General features: G+C 37.3%; 1 long non-coding RNA gene across 2 annotated transcripts in view; it reads left to right on the top strand.

Annotated features, from left to right (window-relative positions):
- Positions 1–25,227, top strand: part of LOC128584044 (uncharacterized) — a 114,415-nt gene that overhangs the window by 50,184 nt on the left and 39,004 nt on the right. The window contains exon 3 of one of the 2 annotated variants that reach the window (XR_008379619.1): positions 6,861–7,065. The exons of the other annotated variant lie outside the window; for it this stretch is intronic. This is a non-coding gene — a long non-coding RNA (uncharacterized LOC128584044). Of the gene's footprint in view, positions 1–6,860; positions 7,066–25,227 lie in introns of those variants that run through there. 2 annotated transcript variants of the gene reach the window in all.

Raw genomic sequence — 25,227 nt, 5'->3', positions numbered from 1 at the left:
CATTTCAAGCTAGAAGAGGATGGTCATAAACTTTCAATCTCCTACAACAAAACAACTCTCAGCCCAGTATCCTGTATCCAGCTAAACTGAATTTCATTTGTGATGGAGAAATCAAATACTTTAATGACAGCTGACTTAATTTTCATAGAGTAGACTTGTACCCTATATACATGTCAGTACAGTAGGCTTAGTTCCTTATGTTGTTTCTGTATTTTGACCCATTCGTTACAGTCCTTTGGGTGGTCAACTTACAGTGTTCTACTATATTGCATATTATGAATTATTCCAGCACTTTAGAGATTAGCAGCAGGTGTTGTTACTTACCATAAAACTGTTACTAGGTAGAAGAAAGATGAGATTAAAAGTGGGAAGCACATCTTTTCAATCTACTCTTCTCTCTTGTTACTACTTAGGCCTAACTATAAATTATGAAAGACACTGGAAAACCCAACTGCAATGTCTAGCATAAGATTAAATTGCTTGAAGCACAAGGATTTTTACCTATATTGACCAGAAAACTTTTAGTTTGGCTAAAACATTATTACAAATGAGATTGGTTGTGGCTTAAGGAAGCTTCACTTTTTCCCATTTGCCTTCATTCTCCATGAAGATATATATGTGTAGAATTAAGAGTATGTATTCTCATTTATTCACCCAAGTCCCAACAGTAAATCTACTTCTTATCCAATTTTAACCTTGAATAAATATACTTTTAAAATCTAGCAGGACCAGAAAGATCATTGTAGAATGACGACAACTTTTTTCCATCTTAAACACAACTTCAGAGTGACAGACTGGAAAATCTCTGCAGGCAAATGTGATGTCACTGAAGAAATCACACACTTACCAGTAGAGATTCTACAGTCTGTCATCTTCGAGCATCGAACCATGTCATCAGCTATGCTTTTCTATGTCAAGTTCTTTAACTTCAAATAAATCTAGTATGGCAAAAAAAAAAAAAAAAAGCCATGGCTAATTTACTTAACTTTGGTTGCTTTTTCTAAACCAAGGGGACTACATGCCTTATGACAATTAAAGCCCACCAAATTAAATGCTGAAATAAGGTTGTTGTAACGTGTCTTAAAATAATTGTTGAAGGGTGATCCTTAGACAATCAGCAGCAGCAGCACCTGGACCATCAGCAGCATCCCATCAGCACCTGGGAACCTGTCACAAATGTAAATCCTTGCACCCCACCAGAGGCCTCCTGAATCAGAAACTCAGAATGGGTGCAGCAGGCTGTTGTAAAAAGCTTTCCAGGTGATTCTGATTCACACTCAAGTGTGAGAATCACTGACTTAATGTAACTTGAACACTGAACTCATAGATCAGTGATTCTCAACCTGTGGGTCACGACCCACAGGAATTGTATTAAAGGGCTGTGGCATTAGGAAGGTTGAGAACCACTGTCATAGATCATCTGATGTTGAATAATATATTAAAAATAGACAGAATAATATGTATTCATATAAATATTGTCTAGAATACATTTCTTTTCAAAGTGGTGATCTTAATAATAAGCAAAAGCTTAATAATAGAAAGAAACATTTTCCCTTAACTCTGATTTTGCCAGTGGAATCACAGAGCTTTACTTCTTTAAAAATAGGGAGTTAAGAAATTTTATTTAGAAAGAGAAAACGTTTTCATGTTTGGGAGGATTAAAAGGGTACTGACATCATTCAAGTCATGAGCCATAATTCTTATTAGATTTTATTGCTACATTCTTCACAAAGCTTTGGAAAGTTATTCCTAAGAGCACAAAATATGCACTTAGACTTCACACAGAGAAGGACAATGCTCTCACAATGAAGTTATTTTAGCCTGGCCCAATAATATTTGAAACACTCAAGACTTGTCTTCTATGAGACATATCGTGTCATAGTAAGAGATGAGTTCATGTAAATTTATCTTTTCCAACATCCTTTATAAATTGTCCCCTTCACAGTTAAATTTGGCTATAAATGATCTAATTTCTCTATGCTTAAAATTTTTCTTTTCCTTTCCCCTCCATTTTAAAAATTTCATGGCTGAAGGGTAAAACAAAAACCAAAAAATTACAATTGAATTTGACCTTTCATGACAATGAATAAAATACATAATTTGATTCTCATACATCAGAATGTGCTATCTGAAACATTAGCATGCCTGTTATGCAATAACTACTGGTAACATGTTAAAAATTCATCTTTAGTTTTATTCTTGATAAATTCATTTTGATTTTTTTCTGGACCACACCAATTTCCCATGATACGATGCAAAAAAAAAAAAATGTAACATTCAAAAATCGAATTAGATCACACATAAAATGTCAACTCACTCAGATTATAATAACAAGGTTTGGCTTATTGATTGAAAAACGAGAGCCCAACTATATCCAGAATCTGCAGAGATAGTGCTGGAGATCAGCAAGATGTTTTAAATGCACACTTCAGGCAACCTGAAGGAAGTACATTTACTTAGATGAGGATAAAGAGGCTCTCTAAATATCAGCTCCTGTGCTCTCATTAGAATTAAACCAATTCAATATTGACGCAGTTGCTGACCAGCCACTTCAAATGGCAGTCTTAACTGCCTTTGGTAATAATAAAATAAAAAGTAAATATATGCAATTTTGATATACAAAAATCTTTTAAAACATGAGTTTCTATTGAATGAAACAATTAAAAGCAATCCAGGAATTTAGCATCCTCCCAGGTAGTAGGAGAGTGATAACCACCTGCAGTTCCCAGCAGCTACTACTCCATGAAGCTCTCTATACACGTTACGAAGTTTAGTTTCTCACAAACCCAGTGAGGGAGGTATTATTGACAGTCCTATTTTAAGAACAAAGAAGCTGAAGCTCAAAAAGACCTAAATGGAAAGGAAAGAAATTATCTGAATGTGCACCAGCTCTGTGCACAGGGCATTGAACTATGGGTCAGGAAAGCTGGGTTTAAAATACCTAGCTTGAATTCCCCTCCTTAAGCCTCTCTGGGTCTAATTTTCCTCATCTTTCCTGTTTACTTCCCACGGCTCGTGAAACACTCGTCAATGATAAAGACCTGGATGGACAATGGATGCTGTTGTTACCTGGGGTGAACTGGGCAAGCTTTGGGGATAGCCTGGTCTCTGGATTTTATTTTTCCCCACCATGGGCTATACCCATGGCTTATAGAAATTGCATGAGAAAGGATGCTGATGAGAGGATTCATCTGCCTCCCTTGTTAGCCCCTCCTAAGGACACTAGTCTTGTATCTTTGATCATTTTCCTTCCCGGGCCAGCCATGCTCCTTTGCTCCATGTGATACCAAGGATACTGATCCATAAAGCAAGCCAACAGTTTCTCCTGAAGGACTGTGCTAGATGAGTCCGTACAGTGTTTCCCCTTCTGAAAAGGGGCAGGTTTCCTCCTCTTTCCTTTTTTTTTTTTTTTTTTTTTTTTTTTTGTGGTTTTTGGCCAGGGCTGGGTTTGAACCCGCCACCTCTGGTACATGGGACCGGTGCCCTACTCCTTGAGCCACAGGTGCCGCCCCTCCTCTTTTCTTTTTTTTTTTTTTTGTAGAGACAGAGTCTCACTTTATGGCCCTCGGTAGAGTGCCGTGGCCTCACACAGCTCACAGCAACCTCCAACTCCTGGGCTTAAGCGATTCTCTTGCCTCAGCCTCCCAAGTAGCTGGGACTACAGGCGCCCGCCACAACGTCCGGCTATTTTTTGGTTGCAGTTTGGCCGGGGCCGGGTTTGAACCTGCCACCCTCGGTATATGGGGCTGGCGCCTTACCGACTGAGCCACAGGTCATCACAGTTTTCAACAAGCGTGTAACTAAAACACACCAACACCCAAGGGCCTATGCAGAGAAGTGAAGCTTGGCTACAATGTGCCACATCTAAAGGACCTGAAATTCCTAACTGGATACAATCTTTTTTTTTTTTTTCGTAGAGACGGAGTCTCACTATACCGCCCTTGGGTAGAGTGCCGTGGCGTCACACGGCTCACAGCAACCTCTAACTCTTGGGCCTATGCAATTCTCTTGCCTCAGCCTCGGTATATGGGGCCGGTGCCCTACCGACTGAGCCACAGGCGCCGCCCAATTGGATACAATCTTAAAAGACACATTAGAAGCAATTCACAGAATGAAGACATTTCAGATCAGGAAAGGAAAACAGTGACTAGTTACTCCACCTTTATTATTTATTGAGTGCTGACTGTGTGCTGGGCATTTAACATTCATAGTCCCATTTAGTCTTTGTAACAACCTTAAAGTAAGTCAAACTATTGATAGTTCTATTTTGCAGGTGAGAAAACTAAGGCTCCTACAGATTTAAAAAGAGCCTTTAACCAGGTCTATTTGACTCCAAAGCCCACAATTTTAATCACTACCCAGTTTTTGGGCCCAGAGGTTAAATAGCCCCAGGTCATACAGCTGGTTAGTGGTAAAACTGAAACTGGAGCCCAGTTTTCTTTGCACCACATGACACTTATCACTAAAGAATTAACTTGCCTAGTTTATATTCTAATAAAAATGCCCTAAGGAATTATTTAAATTTTCATATAAGACACACAGTTAACTCAAAACCAAAGCTACTAAATTACAAGCCACTAAAGTAGACACCAAACCAGAAAGGTTTATATGAAATAGACATCTATTTATACTTTAACCCATTGAGGCAATTGCTAAATTCTGTTGCTGAGAATTTGATAAACCATAAAATTCACATATTGTTATAAAATAGATGCCTCATCCCTGCCTACGTGTTGCTGCCAACCTAAAAATCAAGTTAGAACAAATCATCAACATCTTTGTAGCACAGCAGGGATTATTTGAGGAGGTTCCTAAGACAGGTTTGAGATAGCGTTCACTCACAGGTAAATGTTACTCTATTTTTTATTCATCATTGAATTTACATTTATGTCAACTATGTCTTCTGGAAAGCTTCAACTAGACCTGTTAAGGATACGATAATCTGTACGTCTGGTAACTTCCCATTTTCTTTTCTGTCTTCTGATCACCCACCATGGTGGCTGCCATGGAGAACCTTCTTCAACTCACTAGTGACTATAAGTATGCACTTAAGGAAATCTGATCTGACAAAAGGTGTGGTTAATTGTTATACTACTTTGTATTATTGATTCCTTGAAGCAAAAGGAATGGCTGTAACTCAGCACTTGTTTTCCTCTCTGTTATTTATGTCCTCATAGTCTTGCCTCACATTTTCTTTGTCTCTTTCTATCACTGCAAAACCCAGAAATGTGGTTATGGGGAGAGATGAAGGTAAAGGACAAAATAGCTCCAATTGGTGTATAAAACACATCACCACTAATACACAGGTAATATGCTTTCTCCTGAGGTGCCAGGCAGGAACTTCAGAGAACTAAAAGTCATATTTCTTTGCACGGGTTATTGCTTTAGGGGGATCAGGGATCATCATGTATTATATTAAAAAGGTAACTTATCACCGCTGTCATTATGGAGAAATATCTGCTGAGCACACTATATCTTGGCATAGTGCCAAAAGCTGTAATTTCTTGAAGCCCTTAAGCAACATGTTTTTTTTTGTGGGAATTCTTTTTTGAACCTCAATTTTTCCAGCAACCTAATGGATTTGGGAAGTGCATAAAATTATCCCTTCTTTCAGGTTTTAGTTATAACTTATGCAGATTTTAATATATAATTTTATGGAATTTTATGGATTTTAAGTGTTTTCCCAGATTCATTTTTAGAACAGCCCTCTATTCTCACCTTGTGCATTAAACATCCTAACTAGCCACATTTAACCTTAGATGCTTACATTAGAGAGACACAATTTATTTAAAAAACGTGAAAATCATGAGCAATAAATATTTATAAAGATAGTAATGTTCCCTTTCTTGACCTGGGTGGTGGTTACATGGGTGTGTTCACTTTGTGATAATTCATCAAACTGTGTGCTTGTGGTTTGTGCATTTTTCTCTAAGTGTATTTACCTCAATGAAATAATGTAAAAATGTGTATTTAGGAAAAGTCCTAACACCCCTTCCCTAATCACATGCAAGCCCACAATCAGAATAGTTGGGATATTTATTCTCCTTCCTTTAGAGCCCTCCTTTCTTGCCCTAGGAACTTTAATTCTTCACTCTCCATACTCAGAGATCATTTTTTAGGGCCTCAGGCCTTAAACATTCTCAGATATTCTACCCTCAGGACCCTCCCTCCCATGGGCTTTCTGCCCTAGGCTGGGCCCCTGTCCTCTCTAATAGATTCTGAGCTTCCCTTAGTATCTCCCAAATCATACAGAAGATGTTTTCGTTCATTCTTTTCTGACAGTATTATATCTATCCATGCTTGCTGCTGCCCTACAAAGATCCAAGTATTCTTTCACAAGCACTTGCCTAGGGGCTTTGTCAGGCTCCTCTTCACAAAGGGCTCACTGGAATTAGAAAATAACTGCCTCCTGGCTTCTATCTCTCACTCTCCTTTGCTTACTATACCTCTGAAACATGTATTACCACAAAGTGAGTCCAGTGTGGCTTTGCAGCTCCCTGAAAAGATACTGCCATTGGACATTTTCCCATTTTCAGTTTGATTTCTGGAGGAACCTTCCTGATAGAGTCACTGTCAAGATCAAATGAAATAATCTACATAAACTACTTAGTACAAGGCTAGGCCCATTGTCTTCATTCACTACTATGTAGCATCTGTTCATATTGCTATCAGTAGTAGTATGTTTCCATATCAGGCATTGTTAGGCACCTTACATACATATTCTTATTTAACCCCCTAGCCACCCTATGGGAAAGATACTGGCATCCACTTTTAAATAGAAAAGCTGAGGTTTTGATGAGTTATGCCTCTTTGCTGGGTTAAGCTAGTCAAATTGACCATGGCCATTCACTTGCTTCTAGAATAACCACATTCTTGTAGGATGTGAATCCTGCCAGATTGTGGCATGGCACTCAACTCCTCATTAAGAAGCCGGTGAGGTGCACTCAGGCACTGTGAGAGTTGCAGAAGAAATCTCAAACCTGGCACCTGCCTCCAAGGATTTGACAATGGGTAAGTCAACCCATTTGCAACCTCACCCAACATTCTGAGACTTAAGGGCTTACAAGTGACTAATTGTCTTCTACTCTTTTGTATTTGTTGTCTCTAACATTTCTTCCATCTTCCCAAACCAAGTATTCTCTTAGGAAACTCTGACACAAGTACAGACTGAAGTTTCTTCTCTGTAGCTAGAATCTTTAGTGGTCTGGATTCTAAATACTCTATCCTACAATTTTTCCAGATAAACCTCCCTCCTTCTTTTACTGTGGTCTACTCTACCAAAGTAGGTAGGTCCAAGCTGATTCAGCCACAATCACAATCCCAGTGAGCAAATCAGGGCCTCACGTCACTGAAAATAGTTATTGCTGTGTCTCTGATCTGCAGAAAGGGAACTTCCAAAATCATTTTTAAGAAAGAGAAGGTGGCATGAGCCAAGTCTTAAGGATGGCAACCCAATCATATGTAGGCAACTCCTAATGACCGTCCCAATAGTAACTATTTTATTTCTCTTCAATTGCTTATGTTATTATCATTATCCACCCTGCTAATGGCTTTCCTTAAAGAGATTGTTAATTCATCTGTTCAGCTGCCAGTGGTGGAGAGTGCACCACATCCCTTGAAGTAGAGCTGGCTTCTTTTTAACCTTGAACTAGAGAAGAATAAAGCCTTTTTATGGGAACCATCCTTCACATCAGTAACCCTTAGGCTCTGTTGTTAATTGTGACTACCTATTCAAGAATGTCTCCATCATTCAGAATGTGGAAAGTATGCCAATGGGAAGCTCAGCTCAATGGCAGTTCCGGCTTTGGCCTTGGCCTCGGACTCAACACCCACTTATGCACAGTATGATTCAAACTCTCTTCTCGTAATGCTTTATCTCTGGACACCATTCTCCATGAATCCCTTTCTCTATTCGTAATCACTTCTAATCCTTGTGCTCCTCTGTCTGACCTTCTCTTCCCACAAAAATCCAAAAAGTATGCACTTAATAAACAAACAAATCCATTGACAAAGATAGATGTATTCAGGGCAGCTTTACCAAAATTCAAACTGGTATTTAACAAAATTCCAGCCAAAATGCTCATTTGCAACTTCAGCCAACTATTTTATTGAAACCGATTTGAAGCCAAACATTTTCCAAATGCCTACAAGGTTACAAAAATAATAAATAATGTTTGGCTATCTTTCAAACTTTGGCGGATTCAGAGTCCCAATCCCAGAAAGAACAAAGAGACAAGGTAAAAGGGAGCAGACCTGGAAAGGGGATAGTGACTCCCAAACAGAAATCAAAGCAAGGAAGTTCATTTGGGGAACCTTCAGGTCTCATCACAACTGCTAGGAAGCTGGGATACAGAAGAGAGCAACGTCAAATGAGTTCTAACAGGTCCTCTCAAGCAGCATTTCTTCAGTTAATTTATATATATTTTATGCCTTTTTTCACAATTAATTTCCAAAAACTGGGGTGCAAAAGATAGCTGAATGTGGCAAACTTAATACTATGTCATCACCAGCATGAGTTTGAGTATCAAGGGACCTCTAGTGTTTCAGAATTGAAACCTGAAGCCTTAGGGAGGACTGGACTTCTAAACGACATGTCTCAGATGATGGAATGCTCATATTCAGAAGGAAGAGAAAGCTGAATGGTAAATATAGCTTAGATGCTGTAGGATTCTGAGGAACCTAAACATCAGGGAAACTCACAAACCCCTCAACTTGAGATCAGGATACCTCTTAACCTACACACTAATATACCCTGGCACACTGATCATAAGTCAGTAACTCAAGCAAAGTATAGAAGTAGACATGAAAAATTTCTAGGAAGGAGAAAAATAACAAACAAGACCCAAGCACAAAAATAAGAGTGGAACTTGGGTACCTTTTCTAAAATATAGGGGTCGAAAATGTGTAAAAATAATAGAATAGTAATAGAGTTCATAAAGCATATATTAATAAAATTAAAATAAAATTAGCATTTGCAGGGAATTTACATATCAAATTCTAAACTAGCTAGACACTCATAAATATCACATGTAGTTCTTAACAGTCTTATGCACGAGTATTTACGGTGCAGAAACTGAGGCTCCAAGAGATAAAATACTTTGCTCTAAAGTCCACAACTAGTAAATAGTAGAACCAGCAGTCACACCCAGGTCCACCTCACCCCAAAACTCATGTGCTCTCAACACCCCATGCTCCATTCCACAGCCAAGCTATCAGCAGGAAAGATAATCTTTCTAAGTTTTCAGCAGGTATCCAAATAATTCCACCTTTGAATAAATAACACATCTTACCCATGGATTTGGTAATATTCCTGGAATACTTGAACAGAATCTGTGGACAGTGTTGGAAACAGCCTACCCCTTGATATTGTCTTCACTGTGCTATTTTTCAGTTTATCTGGCCTGTGGATTATTTGTCTACATTAATGTAGCTTTGTTACCAAATCAACTTTGGACCAGTTTCCTGTTTTTCTTTTTTAAATGTCCATCACACAACCCAGGAAGGTAGGCAAGGCAGCAAAGTATGTCTCCTTGCTTCCCCTTCACAGCTGCCTTCCCTCTGCAGCTGTAGGCATGACAACTCATGGCTTGGTTGCACCTCCAGCTAGCTCATCTTCCTCATCAGCACATAATGTTTACATCTAGGTTCTTTTCTAATGTTTCCAGTACAGGGAAGAACTACATCTCTATTCATGCTGCCTCTCTACAGTCATTTTTCAGTGTTGGACTTTCTAGAGAAAAAGGAAAATCAAATCTAAGATGAAGAGGAAAGAAAAAAAACTAAGCCATTATTCATGTTTCTTTGAAGTTGGGTCTAATTCACCCCCCACCCACTTGGGAGAAAAGACAAAAAATAATAGGCTCCTTTTTTTTACTAGAATAAACTCTTCTGCTTATTTTCGAACCCAAGAACTCCAGAAAATACACATTTTAAAGTTAAATTGCAGTGATCAGACTTTCTTTTTACCAAAGGGGCTTTTTATTTATGAGTTTATATGAAGAACAAGATTATATTCTTGTTCTTTACCAATTGTTTTATAATTTTATTTTTACCTGGCTTTTTTCCCATGAAAAACCATTTTTCTAACTTGGCAAATTATCACAATCCTAACTCTGTCAAGTCTCAGTTATTTAAGAACAAATTATGAACTGGAATCCATAATTCTTTGTTTCAACAAACATTTGATTTAATTCAACAAGTTTTTATTGAGTAATTATTTAATATCAGATGATATGCTCAGAATTGTATAGCTGAGGGTATAAACATGAATAAGCATGGTTCCTACATTTAGAAGTTCATAGTCAATTGAAGGAGATGGCATGTAAGCAAGAAAACGCATCATATATAAAATACAAGTCAAACAGAATTGCAGAGAAAGGAGACGAGGAGAGAGAAGGCAGGGTCTGATATTTTTCCTATATTCAATATGTGCTTCAGCCACGCAAGGAGTACGCGTGTTAGAGGTGGGAGAGAAGAGGCAGAAACCCTTCCAAGTAGGTTGACTGGGTTCTCGGACCTTCGGAGAGTTTATTATAGCTGAAATCTACAAAGCAAGGGAAGAAATGGTCTAGTAGAAATGAAGGTAGAGAATAAGGCAGGGAGAAATCTTCACCCAAGTGCCAACCCCAGTCCTCTAAACCAGATTTACTGAATCAAAATCTGGAGGTAGGTCTTAAGGAATCCACATTTGTAACAAGTTCCTCTGGGGCTTCTTACAAGTCCCAGCAGCAGATGATGGAGAACCTATGAAGGTGTTTCCTCTTCCCTCTTCCTTGCCTCTGACTGATGAGCCCCACCTGGTAGAGTAAAGTTTAGGCCACGGCCTGATCTCAGTTGGCCGTAATAACACATTACAAGCAAGAGGAGAGGACGCAGAAACCACCACCTAGGGAAGGGAACCTCCAGACCATCGCCACACCTGTTCCTTTAGTGAGTATACGGTCATTTACTTTTTTTACTCATATTTCTGGGGATTTTTTTGCCTGAGGAAGTATTTTGGAATGTTTGGCTTTGGTGTTTCGAAATTCTTTGTGAATCTTGTTTAAAAATGAGCTTCAAGGGGTTGGCTTTACATACACCCATATCCCTACTTGACTGTGGGTTAAATTTAAATTAAATAAATCTGTTCTAAATGCAAAGCTTCTACTTTTTATGACATTATGTGCAATACTGCGTATGTCAGAAAATCTGTGAAAATAGGTTTCAATGCAGCAAGAGGAGTAACTTGATAAAGTCTCATTAAGAAAAATGCAGGAAGACATGAGATTTCAATGCCAGGCATCCCCCTGGCACTGAGTGAATGAAGCCATCCTTCTCCCCAAGGTGCCCACGTGCCTCTGCTCACGTGATTTTTCTTGCAGGTCTAACCTGGATGGCTGTGAGTTGGCTTAATCTCAGCTGGCAACTGTGAGATGTTCATACAATTCCTCACAGTGGTCTCTGGGATTATGCTAAACAGAGCAATTTCCTTGCCTTCATGAATCGAAAGACTTTCGTGGCAATTAAAACCTGAGTACCAAATTTCTATTTCATGACAAAGAAAGAGAAAAAAAGAGCTTCAATGGTTACTGTGTCGTGCTCCACCTCTTTTAATCTTACTAAAGTCTTTTGTCTAAAGTGCTGTCATACTGGAAAGGAAACCAGCCTTGGGAATTAATTTGCCTGTACTGGATTCACTTCCTACTTAACAGGATTCTTTCGATGCTACTTGGTTTTTAAAAAACTTGCGACCAAGGGAGTTTGAGTGTTAGAAACTGAACCCACTGAGTTTGGGTTCAGTCTTTGTGACTGAACTCTTTGTGAGTGCTACTCCATCAAATGCCAAGTAATCTACATTAATATTGAAATTTAGAACAAACTGGGCTCAGGCTGAAGTTGCCACAAGACTTCTAAGCTTGCCCAACTCTAATTCTTGTGACTCCTGGAAATGAGAGGACAGAAAATCCTTTCCTGCAAAAAGAATGAGGACAAATATAATCCCTTGGGGTAAAAAAAATCAAGGCTGATTCTCTTCCTCATTTGCCCAGTAACACAAATCAGATGGACCAAATTTATAATTAAATGTAAGATTAACTTTAACAACAAAAATTACCAACAATGCTATTTCTTATGTCCTGACTAACACATATGCTGTTGGGTGTCCTCAATAGAAATCTATGTATCTTAGTCTGATTAAAGTTCCTTTCCATATCTAGAAATATTAGTATGACCTATTAGGTTTTCTTACAAGTAATTGATGTTGAGTAATAGGAGGTCAGTTTGAACACTAGATTTTTTCAGATTAAAGCCACAAATACCAAATAACCAGGAAATAACTTACTTCTGGTAAGGAGAGGGCTTCATCTTAATCTTTAAGGTAGTGGTTCTCAACCTTCCTAATGCCGCAATGTATTTTCATTGTTAAAAAGGGGTTGCAACCCACAGGTTGAGAACCGCTGCTTTAAGGCTTCCTGAGGCCCTTTTAAGCTACTGAAACTTTCTAAATATTGTCTATATTCTCACACTGGTTGAAATAACCATTTTTAAAAACAATAAATTCCCAATTCTGTAGGAGCTAATTAGAGGCACACATGGGCACAAAAACATCTGTACCCCTTTAATATTTTGAGATTTTACAAAATCTCAATTCTAATTCTTGGTGACAGTTTTTTGTTTTTTTTTTAAACAAACATGAAGGCGATTCAACGGAGTAAGGAATACTTTTTAAACAGTTGAGTACATAGGATATGTCAGGAAGCATGCTTGATGCCTTGCTGATGCTCAGAGTTAAGTGTGTTATTGCAGCCTTTAGATGTTCCCAGTGCTCTCTACACACCGAGACACCAGGGCAGCTTTTGACAATGCCAGTGTCAAGGGCTCCACCACAGGTGAATTCAATCAGAACACCTGGGCTTAAAGTCTGAGCCTTTAAGAGCTATTCAAGGAGTTCTAATTTGCAGTCAGAGGTGAGAACCACTGTATTCAGCCCAAGAAGGAGGTTGCGGGTGAGGTGGAGAGAGAGAGAAACAGGAGATGGAATGGAGGGGATATTTGGGTGGGCCATGGTGAGGATTTGGGGTTTTAATGTAAGTGACGAGCAGCAACTGGAGAGTTTTAATTAGACAAGTGGCATGACTTATTTATCTGTAATATAGTTTGATACACTAGGCTTGTCTCAGAGCCTAATCATTTAAAAACTTTATAGAAAGATATTTATGTGAGTTCCAGACAACTTCCTTGCAACTTAACTTTAGGAATATGGACTACAGGAGAGGCAGGTTCCAACCAAGAGTAAAGTTAGTACTCTTGGAAGAAAGAAAATGGCTCAGGAATCAGGAGCCCCACTGCTATAGCAACTAATTAGCTGAATTGCTGTCTTAAAAAAAACACACACATACACACACACGTAGGTATATATATTCCCATCTGTCTTTTTAGCCACATAGATTCTGACCTTTTTGTTTTTATAGCTTAAAAATTCTGGACTTGCCTCCAGGTAGTAATTAGCATCAAAATAAGTGAAGGATTTTGCATCCCTGTCAGTGAGACAGTCAAAATATTCTTAGATTGGGTTAATTTATGTTACTCCTCACTAAAAATAGAGTTTAACAGGATTGCTGGGCTTTTAGTAATAAAGCTCTATCAGATGAAACCTTGTTAGGTCTCCTGGGACCTGTGTCCTGGGTGTTCAAGCTCCTTGTCTCATTTGCCAGCACCTGCAGTGAGGCACTTGCCCCTTGATGAATGAAGACTGAAAATCAAGGTAGAAGCAGCCAGACTCTTAACGGAGCAAACAAGCAGAACTGACTGCCAGGCTTCAGTCCTGCTCCTTAAATGTCTGCTGGATCAGTGATCATGAGCTATTGCAGTCACCAGGAATTCTTTTTCTGCTCAGTACAAATGGCCCCAGGTCACAATGTGTATCTTCTCTGGAAATCCAGACTAGAACCTTCTGTTCCCCCTCCCCCCACCCCCATGCTGTACAACTGGAGAATGAACAATTGTTGAATAGCCAGAAAATCCTATCTTTGTCTTCCTTTGGCAACCTACTCCCACCTTCACCACTCAGCAAAATAAAACTCAACAACAATGGAACAAAATAAACAAAAATGGCTTATAATTTCAATGATCAATGCAAGATCTCCTTGAACTCTGAAAGTGCCTATTTCATCCAAGCCAGAGCTATCTATCATTAAGTTAGAGAAGGATAGAGAAAATGTTCCTGATTACAGACTCAGCTCTATGACCTAGAGCCTTCTCTAGATTAGTAACCCTGCCAGGTACCAAATTTGGGTTGTCATCTGACATGGATAAACTGGGAGGATCTCTCTGGAACTATACTGGAAAGGGTGACTTCTGCTTTTTAGTTCTATTATAGACACCTTGATTACCAGGAGATGTCCTTCAGTCTATACAAGACTAAAGGGTGCTCAAGACTGTGGCCTGAATTTTAGGATTCTCTGCATTATAGTGGCCAATCTCTGAGCCTTCTTCCTGTATTATCATGTTGTATTGTCTTCAAGCATACTCATTATATCCAAGCTCAGGGAATGAATAGTGGGCCACAGAATGGCAGAGTTTTCAGTCTATCATTCTAGTTGTGGTGAAAGGAAATGAAAACAGGAAGACACAAATGTACTTATAAAAGAGCTATAATAACACAGGCATGTCCAACACACAACATTCCTGAACAACGATAATGATTAGGACTTGAACCTAGATCATCATTCTCACTTACCAAAGTCCTGTTTAGAATACCTGTTTGTAATAACCCAGACACTCTTTGATTAGGCAAGGGCAGTGATTTTCTAATTATTGTCTCTGGACCCCATCACCAAAGAACTTGTTAAAAATTCCAATTCTTGGGCTCCATTCCAGATCTACTAAATCAAAAACTCTAGGTGTGGATTCCAGCAATCCATATTTTTAATAAGCCCTTAGAATAAGTTTATCATGTGTCCAACTTTGAGAACCATTGTCCTAGAAAACCTTTTCACCCATATTGATGAATATCTCTTTCCCCACATGATTCCCTGCAGTAGTTAGTGACGAAAGATAACATTCCCATATTCAACCATTCCACCCACTGTATCTCAGTCCTTGGGGCTTCTAAATCATGTTTCAGTCTTATACTGTGCATTCTAGACAGCTAAGAGAAACCTTGAATTCTGACATGGGGCAATTAGGCTCCTGTACTATTATTTTTGATAAATGACAACCCTTGGAGAAGATCACATAGTGCATATTTGAACAGGTACCCTGTTCTTCACCTACTTTGATTTTCTGATCACAGTCCTTCCTAACACACAAATGAAAAAACACTGATTTCCCAGCCACAGCTAGAGTAGTTAACTCAATTCTCTAATCTGTCAAATCTAGCCTCAAAACCCAGGAACTATCCCCACAGAGTGACCAGACTCTATGGGAGAGCAGCATGATGATCTGGCTTTTCAGTCCCTCTTCTGGGGTCCTTTTCCAATATGGAGCTCTTTAGAAACTCCAAGACCACTATGCTAACATCCTTCAGCTTCATTTAAATGCCCTCTGTAAAAGATATATAGATCTTAGGGAAATCTCTGATAAACCATTAAGAGAATGTATTTGGTCATAGAAAAGAACTCTCCAGAGAGAGAGACAATGAGCTAGAAATAGGTTCCTGGAACGCCTTAACATGCTCCAAATTTTCACCATCTTAAATGAAATATAGTGATACCTTAACTCTCAGGCCTGCTTGGAATCCAGATAAATGATGAGCATCTAGAAAGTAAGTCAGTGGACTCTCTGGTCTCCATTTCTATGATCTCCACCACTCAGTCCCTCCTCTATTCTGCTTCCAAATCCCGTACCCAATTATGTCCTACTCTTTATGTCTAAAATAGCCCATGTAAACCTAAGTAATATTAGAGCCATTTATTTATTTTATATTTGGGGCATTCTAGAGAATTAATTAGGATTTTCTAATGAGAGATTCTGAAAAGCTGACCTACAAATCATAGGGGAGGTAGGAGGCCAGTGAGGTGCTTACTCCTGTTATGTTTGGCCACTGCGTCCGTGGTGTCACATACCTCCTGTATCAGCTAATTCTAACCTTTTTGGTGAGTTAGAATTCCAGTGTAGTTAAAATCAAAAACAAGATAACTTTTGGAAGTAATGCATACATTTATTACCTTGATTGTGGTCATGGTAACATGAGTGTATACACATCTGTGTAAACTCACCAAATTACATAACTCAATTAAGTTTTTTAATATACCAATTATACCTCAAAAAGCTGGTAAGGGGAGACATAATAAACTTCTTGAAAATGAAACACAGTTTATCTTAATCAATGAATCTGAAATTGAATGATTCATCAGAATTAACTAATTCAAATCCACTTCAGGATTTTAATATATATATATATATAATTTTTTTTTTATTGTTGGGGATTCATTGAGGGTACAATAAGCCAGGTTACACTGATTGCAATTGTTAGGTAAAGTCCCTCTTGCAATCATGTCTTGCCCTCATAAAGAGGATTTTAATATTTTTAATGTTATCATTCAACAGGAAAGAGTGGCTTAAGGAAAGCTATTCTGTAAAAATACTTTCTTTAAAAAATGCTTATCCACACTAGGAGGCCATGAAATAAATGATTAAGCCAAGTGAGTTGTTTACACGTCATACTGACAATGTCCCTCTCTGAGTAAATTGGGGAAATTATTCACTAGCAGGACTTCAGGTTACTTTATTACATTAAAGAGTCTTTTAATTGCAAATGTCTTATGAAGAAACCAAGTCGCTACATTTGGAAATAAATGACACTAATGCAAGTATGACAGTTTTGATGTCGCAGATACTGCATCAGGAACTGATTGGATAAGAATCAGTCACCATCAGTTCCTCATGCATTGCCTTCAGCATCTAAACAAGCACCACAAACACCTCAAGTTAGACTTGCTATAATGTGTTCATAGTCATCCAGTAAAATAAGCGCTCCTAATTTAACCCTGAAGAGAGGTATTTCTACAAGTGGAATGATTCCAGATACCAAAAGACCTGTCATTAGCCTATCACCTTTGTGGACTTACCCCTGAAACCAGAGAAGTTAGTCTAGTCCATGACTATGCCTGCAATATACATGTACTTTCCTTGCTAAGCACACTACTAAATAAAGCAACATAAAAGTGGCTGGTCATTGTTATACCTTGGGAGAAAAAAGAGTAGGTATTTTTCTCTGTGCTTATTTTTTTGACTTTTCATTGACTTTTTGAGAAAGAAAATGGTATGTATTTGAGAATAGGGCATTGCCCAGGAAATACACATGCCACAGTAAACTGAGTGTGTATTTGGGGAAATAAAGGAAGGTTTTTAAAGAGAAAAATGAGGAAGATTACAAAACTGTTTCCATATAATTATCCTTGGATGCAATGATCATTAACAAGGGTGATGCTAGTCCAAGGTTGGACAGGCTGTTGCCGGGCAGATGTCCTCACAAAGATATTTTTTCTGTAAGGTTGCAGTGCCCTTTGTGTATGGTTGAAGTTTTGCAGCATCTTTTATAATGGCTTTTGATATCAGCCATTTATACTTAAGAACCCTCTCTTCATAGCCTTCTCCAACTCTTTAAGGATCTTAATTTTTTAAACACACGTGGCTCCATTTTGATTCTAAAACTTTCTCACATTTTCATATTTTGATGAAGATCTTTCTCTAAATGCATAACAGATCAGTCATCCTGCAGTGAAGTTTTAATAGCCATCGGTGCACGGATGGGCCTGTACTGAGTTGTCAGTCTGATCCCACATTGGAGGGAGTGAATAGCAGCTCAGAGTCAATGTTAATTCCCCTTTAGACACATTTGAGCTAGAAGGGAGGTTTAAAAGTAGTAGCTCTTAGACTAAGTCCTGGAGTCCATTATTAAGTTCAGTTTTGTCTATTCCTTATTCTTTTACTGTCATCCCAAACTACTGGGCCATCATTATCCTGTTAGGACTTGTACTTCTGGAAAAATTTTACAAGTACTAGATACAAATTTTAAAAAAGGAAAATGCAAAGTAAAACCAAGAGTAATATGGCAATCCCAGTTTGTACAATTGTTTTGAGCTGTGAACCTAGGCTTAAAGGCATCCAGTCAAAGAAATCAAATGACCAAGTGAAAATATTAGGCATAAAGAGAGGTAAGGGTCTCATCATGACATGGAGTCTTGTCTTGACACCTTGGAAAAGACCATCTAACAGTGTGACAATGTCACCTTCTCACCCTGGTTTGCAGTTAGAATGTCTCTAGTTACAGTTATCAGGCAGTTTGTTAACATCTAGTTTCAGCTTACAAGACTTTAGGAACAGAGTGGTTTCCATTTTTAGTAATTCCATGGAAGAAATCTGGATTTGCAAAACTAGAATAATTCGGGATCTGGTTTAGTCTAAGATAGAATCAGATTACTGACTTGCCCAGATAAAACCAACCCACCCAGGAAGGATCCCTTTCCTAGGAAATACGTCCCTCCCAGAAAATAGTAAATGGACCAATCCCTGTCTCTCTGACCCTTTTTCCCACCCACCTGCCCAGGTAGAAATCCCCACCTGACATTGACCACATGTGGAATTCCTTTTCTGATTTCGCCCCACCTGCATCCAGGCGGAATAAAGGCCACATTGACCACACACACAGGGACTCCGTTTTCCTTTCATCTCACACCTTGGAATAATCTTTCATCTTTGGGTCCATAACCTCTCCCTCTACAAGTTGGTAGCAAGAAGTTTAAAACAAATGTGTAGAGCTACAATCTACTAAAAGTATACTATAGCTTTTATTTAGAAGCATAATTTTTTCTGTGTTGATCACATAGGAATCTCAGATTTAAAAACTTCTTGAAGCTAGGAAGCCAAAGGAAGGCAGACTTTAGATTTTACCCATAGTTTTATGGTTCCTGGGTCTGCCAACAAGTAATAATTTTTACCTACTCATGGTAAGGCAAGAAACTCTTGAAGCCAGGCATTCTATTTACCCCCTCATATATATTCCAGTCAAAGCCTTGGTTATGTTTCCAATCATATCCTGCAATAAACAGAGGATACTTTCGAGTTTATGCAAATAACTATATTATCATAAGAATACTCATGAATAGTTTTTAAATTTGGGGACAGTCAAGTAGAGAGAAAAAGCAAAAGCTTCCATCTTTGTTTACAAAAGTTTATTTTACCAAATTGCTGTAAACGATACTTAAAAGAAAAACTGTTCTTAAAATTAGAACACAAAACATTTTAATAAAGAACTAACAAGGCTTCAGATAAAAGACACAGAAACTAAGGTATAAGCGGTGGCACCCAGGGAAAAGTGGAGATGTTCAGACTAGGTTTATTGAAAGGGGAGGGTGATCGCCTGGGCAGTGCAAAGGTGATATCTGAGCCCAAGGACAGTTAGAGCTCCCTTTTACATGGGGCTGTAGGAGGTGGGCAAATTCCACAGGTGAAAGTTAGAGTCCTTTGGTGAGAACTTCTGGGGGTTGGGCTAACTAGGTCTAGGGAGAAGAGGAGGAGGAAGCGTTTGTGTGCGGCTGCTTTAGGCCCCCAACAAAAACATTGTCAGTTATTCAACCTCTTGTAATCATTTTTTACTTAATTAGCAGTTTTGTAAACACAGCTTTAGCATTTGAGATTTGAAAATTTTTTATTTAGTCCATTGATCTTAAAGTTGTTAGAAATCTGTTTTCAAGAGTACTTTTTAAGAATCTTTTCCATGAAAAAGAATTTTGTGGTATATCTGATTGCAAATGTTTTTGAAGAAGAATTCAGAACAATAACTCAATTGACAAAAGGAATAGCCAATGGCTAAAAATCTGGTCAAAGTTTCTTTATAATCAGCATCTGACACGGAAATTTAGTTATTTTGTAGCATACAAAATGATATCCAGAATTATGACTGATAGAAATGTTCTAAAACTGTATACAACTTTTAGAAATTCAATATATCAGTAACATACCCATTAATGTAACTGAGATCTAGTATCACGTATAATTTACCAAGTAAATCTAATCATTTAATACCTCTAGAAGATGAGCAATACATTGTTTGAGGCCCTCCAGAGGCCCAACTGGAAAATTTAAAAATTAATATTAGGTCAAAAATAATTCATTTAGAATTTTTATCCTGGGGAAGCCTGACAAAGAGGACAAAAGGTTCAAAACACTTCATCCAAACAGGATCATAGGTCACTATGGTCATAATAGTCATTAATTTAACAAGAGTGATAATCAAAGACTCGAAAGAAATAGAGACTGTAACATATACTTTAATACTTTAAGTTTCAAAGCTGTTTTCCTACCTAATCAGAAACCTGACAAAGACAACACAGGAAGTTATCTTGACAAAATGTAAATCTTGTAAAAAATTTGCTTTTCTAGGCCGGTTACAAAAAATAATTATTAATTAAAAAAATCAACAAACAAAACCAAAAAACTTCCTGTAGTATGGTTGTTCCTCCTTATAGGAAACTAATTTAGATAGCCTAGAAGTCAAACCTAATGAAACTTCATCAGACCCGGGAAGAGTATTCCCAAGGTTATGGACATACACCAAATTATAGAGGAATCTTTAGAAAACTAGTACCCAGAACAGGAGAATATATGTAAAATCATGGGAAATTTTCTGGTTATCTGAAACAATTCAGACAAATCAAGAAAAGCCAAGAACATGCAATTTAGTTATACTAGAGGAAAACACTGCTTTTCTAGGCCTTCGTATAAACATTTCAGAGTCAGGCCATAGCAGCGGAGTTAGAACTAGACAAAGTTACAGGAGCTGACAAAAATAGTTGAAGGAGAGAGTTATCATCCCAGCTCTTCTCAAATGGAGAGAAAGCTAAAGCTAAATTTAAAGCTAAATCGTGTGCAATGAATTATTACAAAAGTTGAACTTTTTTTTTTTCTTTTTTTTTTTTTTTTATTGTTGGGGATTCATTGAGGGTACAATAAGCCAGGTTACACTGATTGCAATTGTTAGGTAAAGTCCCTCTTGCAATCATGTCTTGCCCCCATAATTAACCTGGATGGAAGTGAAAAGTTGAACTTTTGAGATATGAATTTGAGAAGCTTTAATATGAAAACTCTACTTTAAGAAATTAAATTAAAAGGCAGCATTTCTAACCTGAAATTAGGGAAATTAAATGGATCTCTGTCAGGTAGAAAGGTGACAGAAATAGAAACTGCAAGTTAAGGAAATGGCTGTTTAAAGAACCGGATTTTAGAATTAAAAATCAAAACCTCTTGCAGTTTTTTACTAGGAGCAAGTTAATATGTCAAGAAAACATTATTTGACATAAGGGATCAAGTTTTAACTTATGTGTTAGTGTATTTTTTAACTTATTTTTAATTATTTTAGGCACTTAATCATTTAGGTTTACGGAGTGCATTGATGTTTTGATATAGGTATATAAAGTGTAAAAATCCAGTCAGGATAGTTAGGGTATTTATCACACCAATCATTTATCAATTTGAAGTTAGGAACAATCCAATTGCACTCTTTTAGTTATTTTTAAATATACAATAAGTTATTTTTAACTATAGTCACCCAATTATCTATCAAATATTAAATCTTATTCTATCTAGCTATATTTTATATCCATTAACCATGCTCATTTCCTGTTAATCCTTCCAAGCCTCTGATAACTATCATTCTACCCTATATCTTATAAGTTCAATTTAAAATAATTTTAAGTTCCACAAACATCTAAAGCATGAGAACATAAAGTATTTGTCTTCCTGTGCCTGGCTTATTCAACTTAAAATATCCTCCAGTTCCAACCATGTTGTTGCACATGACAACTTCCTTTTCTTTAACCATTCATCCATTGATGGGCCCTTGGCTGATCTTGGCTATTGTGAACAGTGCTGCAATAAATGAAGGAGTGCAGATGTCTGTTTGATACACTGATTTCTTTCCTTTCCTTTTTTCTTTTCTTTTCTTTCTTTTTTTTTTTTTTTTGATATATGCTCAGCAGTGAGATTACTGAATCATATAGTAGTTCTATTTTGAGGACCTTCCATACTGTTATCCAAGGTGGCTGTATTAATTTACATTCCACCAACAATGTATGAGGGTTCCCTTTTCTCCACACCATCATCAGCATTTGTTGTTACCTGTCTTTTGTGTAAAAGCCATTTTACATAGGGTGAGAAGATATATCATTTAGATTTATTTAGATTTGCATTTCTTTGGTTAGTAATGTTGATTACTTCTTCATATATCTGTAGCCCATTTGTATGTTTCCTTTTGAGAAACTTCTATTCATATCCTTTGTCCACTTTAAAATTGAATTATTTGATTTTTATATTGAGTTGTTTAAGTTCCCCTTAAACAACTTTATTTTTAATTTAAATCAATTTTATTTAAGAATTTCCAACATTGACAACTCTTATAAAAGCATCCAAGCACAGGACACAGAACTGCAGCAAACAGTATGCTTATGAGCCACTAACAGACATAAAAACTTCCACCCTCTTTGAGACACCTGAGCTCCTTGGTGAACGCTGCTTCCAGGTACTCATGCAAAGCACACCACAAGCTCAGTTCATGTTCTCAAATCATCACCTTCAGTTCACATTACCACACTTACAGATCAGTAACAGAAGAGAACACACACCATACAGCCTTCACAGCAGTTGACAAAAGGGTAGGGGGAATACAAGTATCGTTTCACTTAACACATTCAGCTAATATGGGTTATCTAAGAACAAAACTCAAAGTCTTCCAACAGACGTGATGTCCTTTGAATGCAAAAAACATTCGTACATTATTTGCTATCATTGCTCTCTACGCACGCTCTCACCAAAGCTACGGGATCGAGAGACACATCTTGCCAGGTTAAAAAATATCCCTTATGCACCACCCAGTCTCTGCACGCACTCTTCTTTTCTGGCTCATCCTAGCCTTTCATGCCTCAGCACCACCATCAATCCCACACATAATAATTATTGATCCCTTGTTGGATAAAAAGGGTGCAAATGTTTTCCCCCATCCTGTGGATTGTTTCTTCATTTTGTTGATGGTTTCCTTTGCTATGCTGAGCTTTTTAGTTAGATGTGATCCTATCTTTTCTCATTTTTGTTTTGATTGCCTTTTTTTTGAAGTACTCAAGATATCTTTGCCCAGACCAATGTCCTGGAGTGTTTCCTCAATGTTTTCTTCTACTAGTTTCATATTTCAGTTCTTACATTTAAATCTTTAATTGATTTTGATTTAATTTTTGTATATGGTAAGAGAGATGGGTCTAGTTTTATTCTTCTGTGTATAGATACCTAGTTTTCTCAGTACCATTTGTTGAAAAGACATTCCTTTCCCCAATCTATGTTCTTGGCATCTTTGTCAAAGATAATTTCACTATAGATGTATGGATTTATTTCTAGATTCTCTATTCTGTTCCATTGATCTACGTGTCTGTTTTTATGGCAGTACCAGGTTGTTTTTTTGTTACTGTAGCTTTGTAGCGTGACTGAACTCATGTAATGTGATTCCTTCATCTTCATTCTTTCTGCTCAGGATGACTTTGGCTATTCTGGGTCTTTTGTGGTTCCATATAAATTTTAGAGTTTTTTTCTATTTCTGTGAATAATGCCATTGGTATTTTGGTAGGGATTTCATTGAACCTATGGATTTCTTTCAGTAGTATGGACATTTTAACAGTATCCTTCTAATCCATGAACATGGACTATATTTCAATTTGTATCCTCTTCAATTTATTTCAACAACATTTTATAGTTTTCACTGCAACAATCTTTCACTTCTTGGTTGAGTTTATTCTTAGGTATTTGTGAATAGCTATTGTAACTGGGATTAATTTCTTGGTGTCTTTTTCAAATTTTTCACTGTTGGCATATAGAAATGTTACCAATTTTCGTATGTTGCATCTGTATCCTTCAACTTTTCTGAATTTATTAGTACTAATAGTTTTTGATGAGTTCTTTAGGTTTTTCTAAATATAAGAACATATCATCTGTAAACAGAGATAATCTTTTTCCTTTCCAATTTGGGTGCTCTTTATTTCTTGACTAATTGCCAGCAATGAAAGTGGACATCTTTGTCTTGTTGCATATCATAGACAAAAGACATTCTATTTTTCACCATTTAGTATGATACTAGATGAGAAACTATTGCATATAGCTTTCCATCCTATTGAGGTATGTTCCTTGTAACCCAGTTTCATCAGAATTTTTATTATAAAGGAGGTTGACTTCTAGATAATTTTTGGCATCAATTAAAAGGTCATATGGTTTTAGCCCTTCATTCTGTTTATGATGTAACACATTCATTTATTTGCATATGTTGAACCAGCTTTGCATCCTTTGATGAATCCCAGTTAATTTAATGTACTATCTTTGTAATGTGCTGTTGAATTTACTTTGATAATATTTCGTTGAGAGGTTTTGCCTATATATTCAGAGATTTTTGCCTGTAGTTTTCTTTTGTTTTGTCTTTGTCTGGTTTTAGTGTTGAGGTAATACTGGTCTCATAAAATGAGTTTAGAAGTGTTCCCTCCCCTTCCCTCAACTTTTTGGAATAATTTCAGTAAAATTGGCATTAGTTTTTCTTTAAATGTTTGCTAGAATTAGGCAGTGAAACCAATCAGGTTCTGGGCTTTTTTTTTGCAGAAAGACACTTTTATTAGTGCTTCTGTTTCATTGCTTGTTGGTCTATTCGGGTTTTGGATTTCTTCATGGTTAATCTTGGTAGGTTGTTTATGTGTAGGAATTTATTCATTTCTTCTAGGTTTTCCAATCACTAATGACCTTTGCATTTCTCTGGCATCAGTTGTACTATCTCCTTCTTCATCTCTTAATTATTCAGGTCTTCTCTCTTCTTCTTAGTCTAACTGGAGATTGGTCAATTTTGTTTCTTTTCAAAAAATGACTTTTCATTTTATTTTAGAGGACTCTATTTCATTTCTTTCTACTCTGATCTTATCTTTCTCTTCTAATTTGGAGTTTGGGTTGATATTTTCTAGTTCTTTAAGATGCACCATTGGGTTCATTATTTAACATTTTTCTGCTGTCTTCGTGTAGGCATTTATTGGTTTACATCTCAGTACTACTTTTGCTATATCTCATAGAATTTGGTATGTTGTGTGTGGTTTTTTTTTGTTGTTGTTTGTTTCAAGAATTTATTTATTTATTTATTTTTTACACAGAGTCTTACTATGTCGCCATTGGTACAGTGCTGTGGGGTCAAAGCTAACAGCAACCTCAAATTCTTGGGCTTAAGCGATTCTCTTG

The sequence above is a fragment of the Nycticebus coucang genome, chromosome 4 (assembly GCF_027406575.1).
Source record: "Nycticebus coucang isolate mNycCou1 chromosome 4, mNycCou1.pri, whole genome shotgun sequence".
In the NCBI taxonomy this organism is placed as follows: Eukaryota; Metazoa; Chordata; class Mammalia; order Primates; family Lorisidae; genus Nycticebus; species Nycticebus coucang.
The sequence above is the reverse complement of the archived record's forward strand: the minus strand, read 5'-3'. Positions and strand labels throughout refer to the sequence as shown.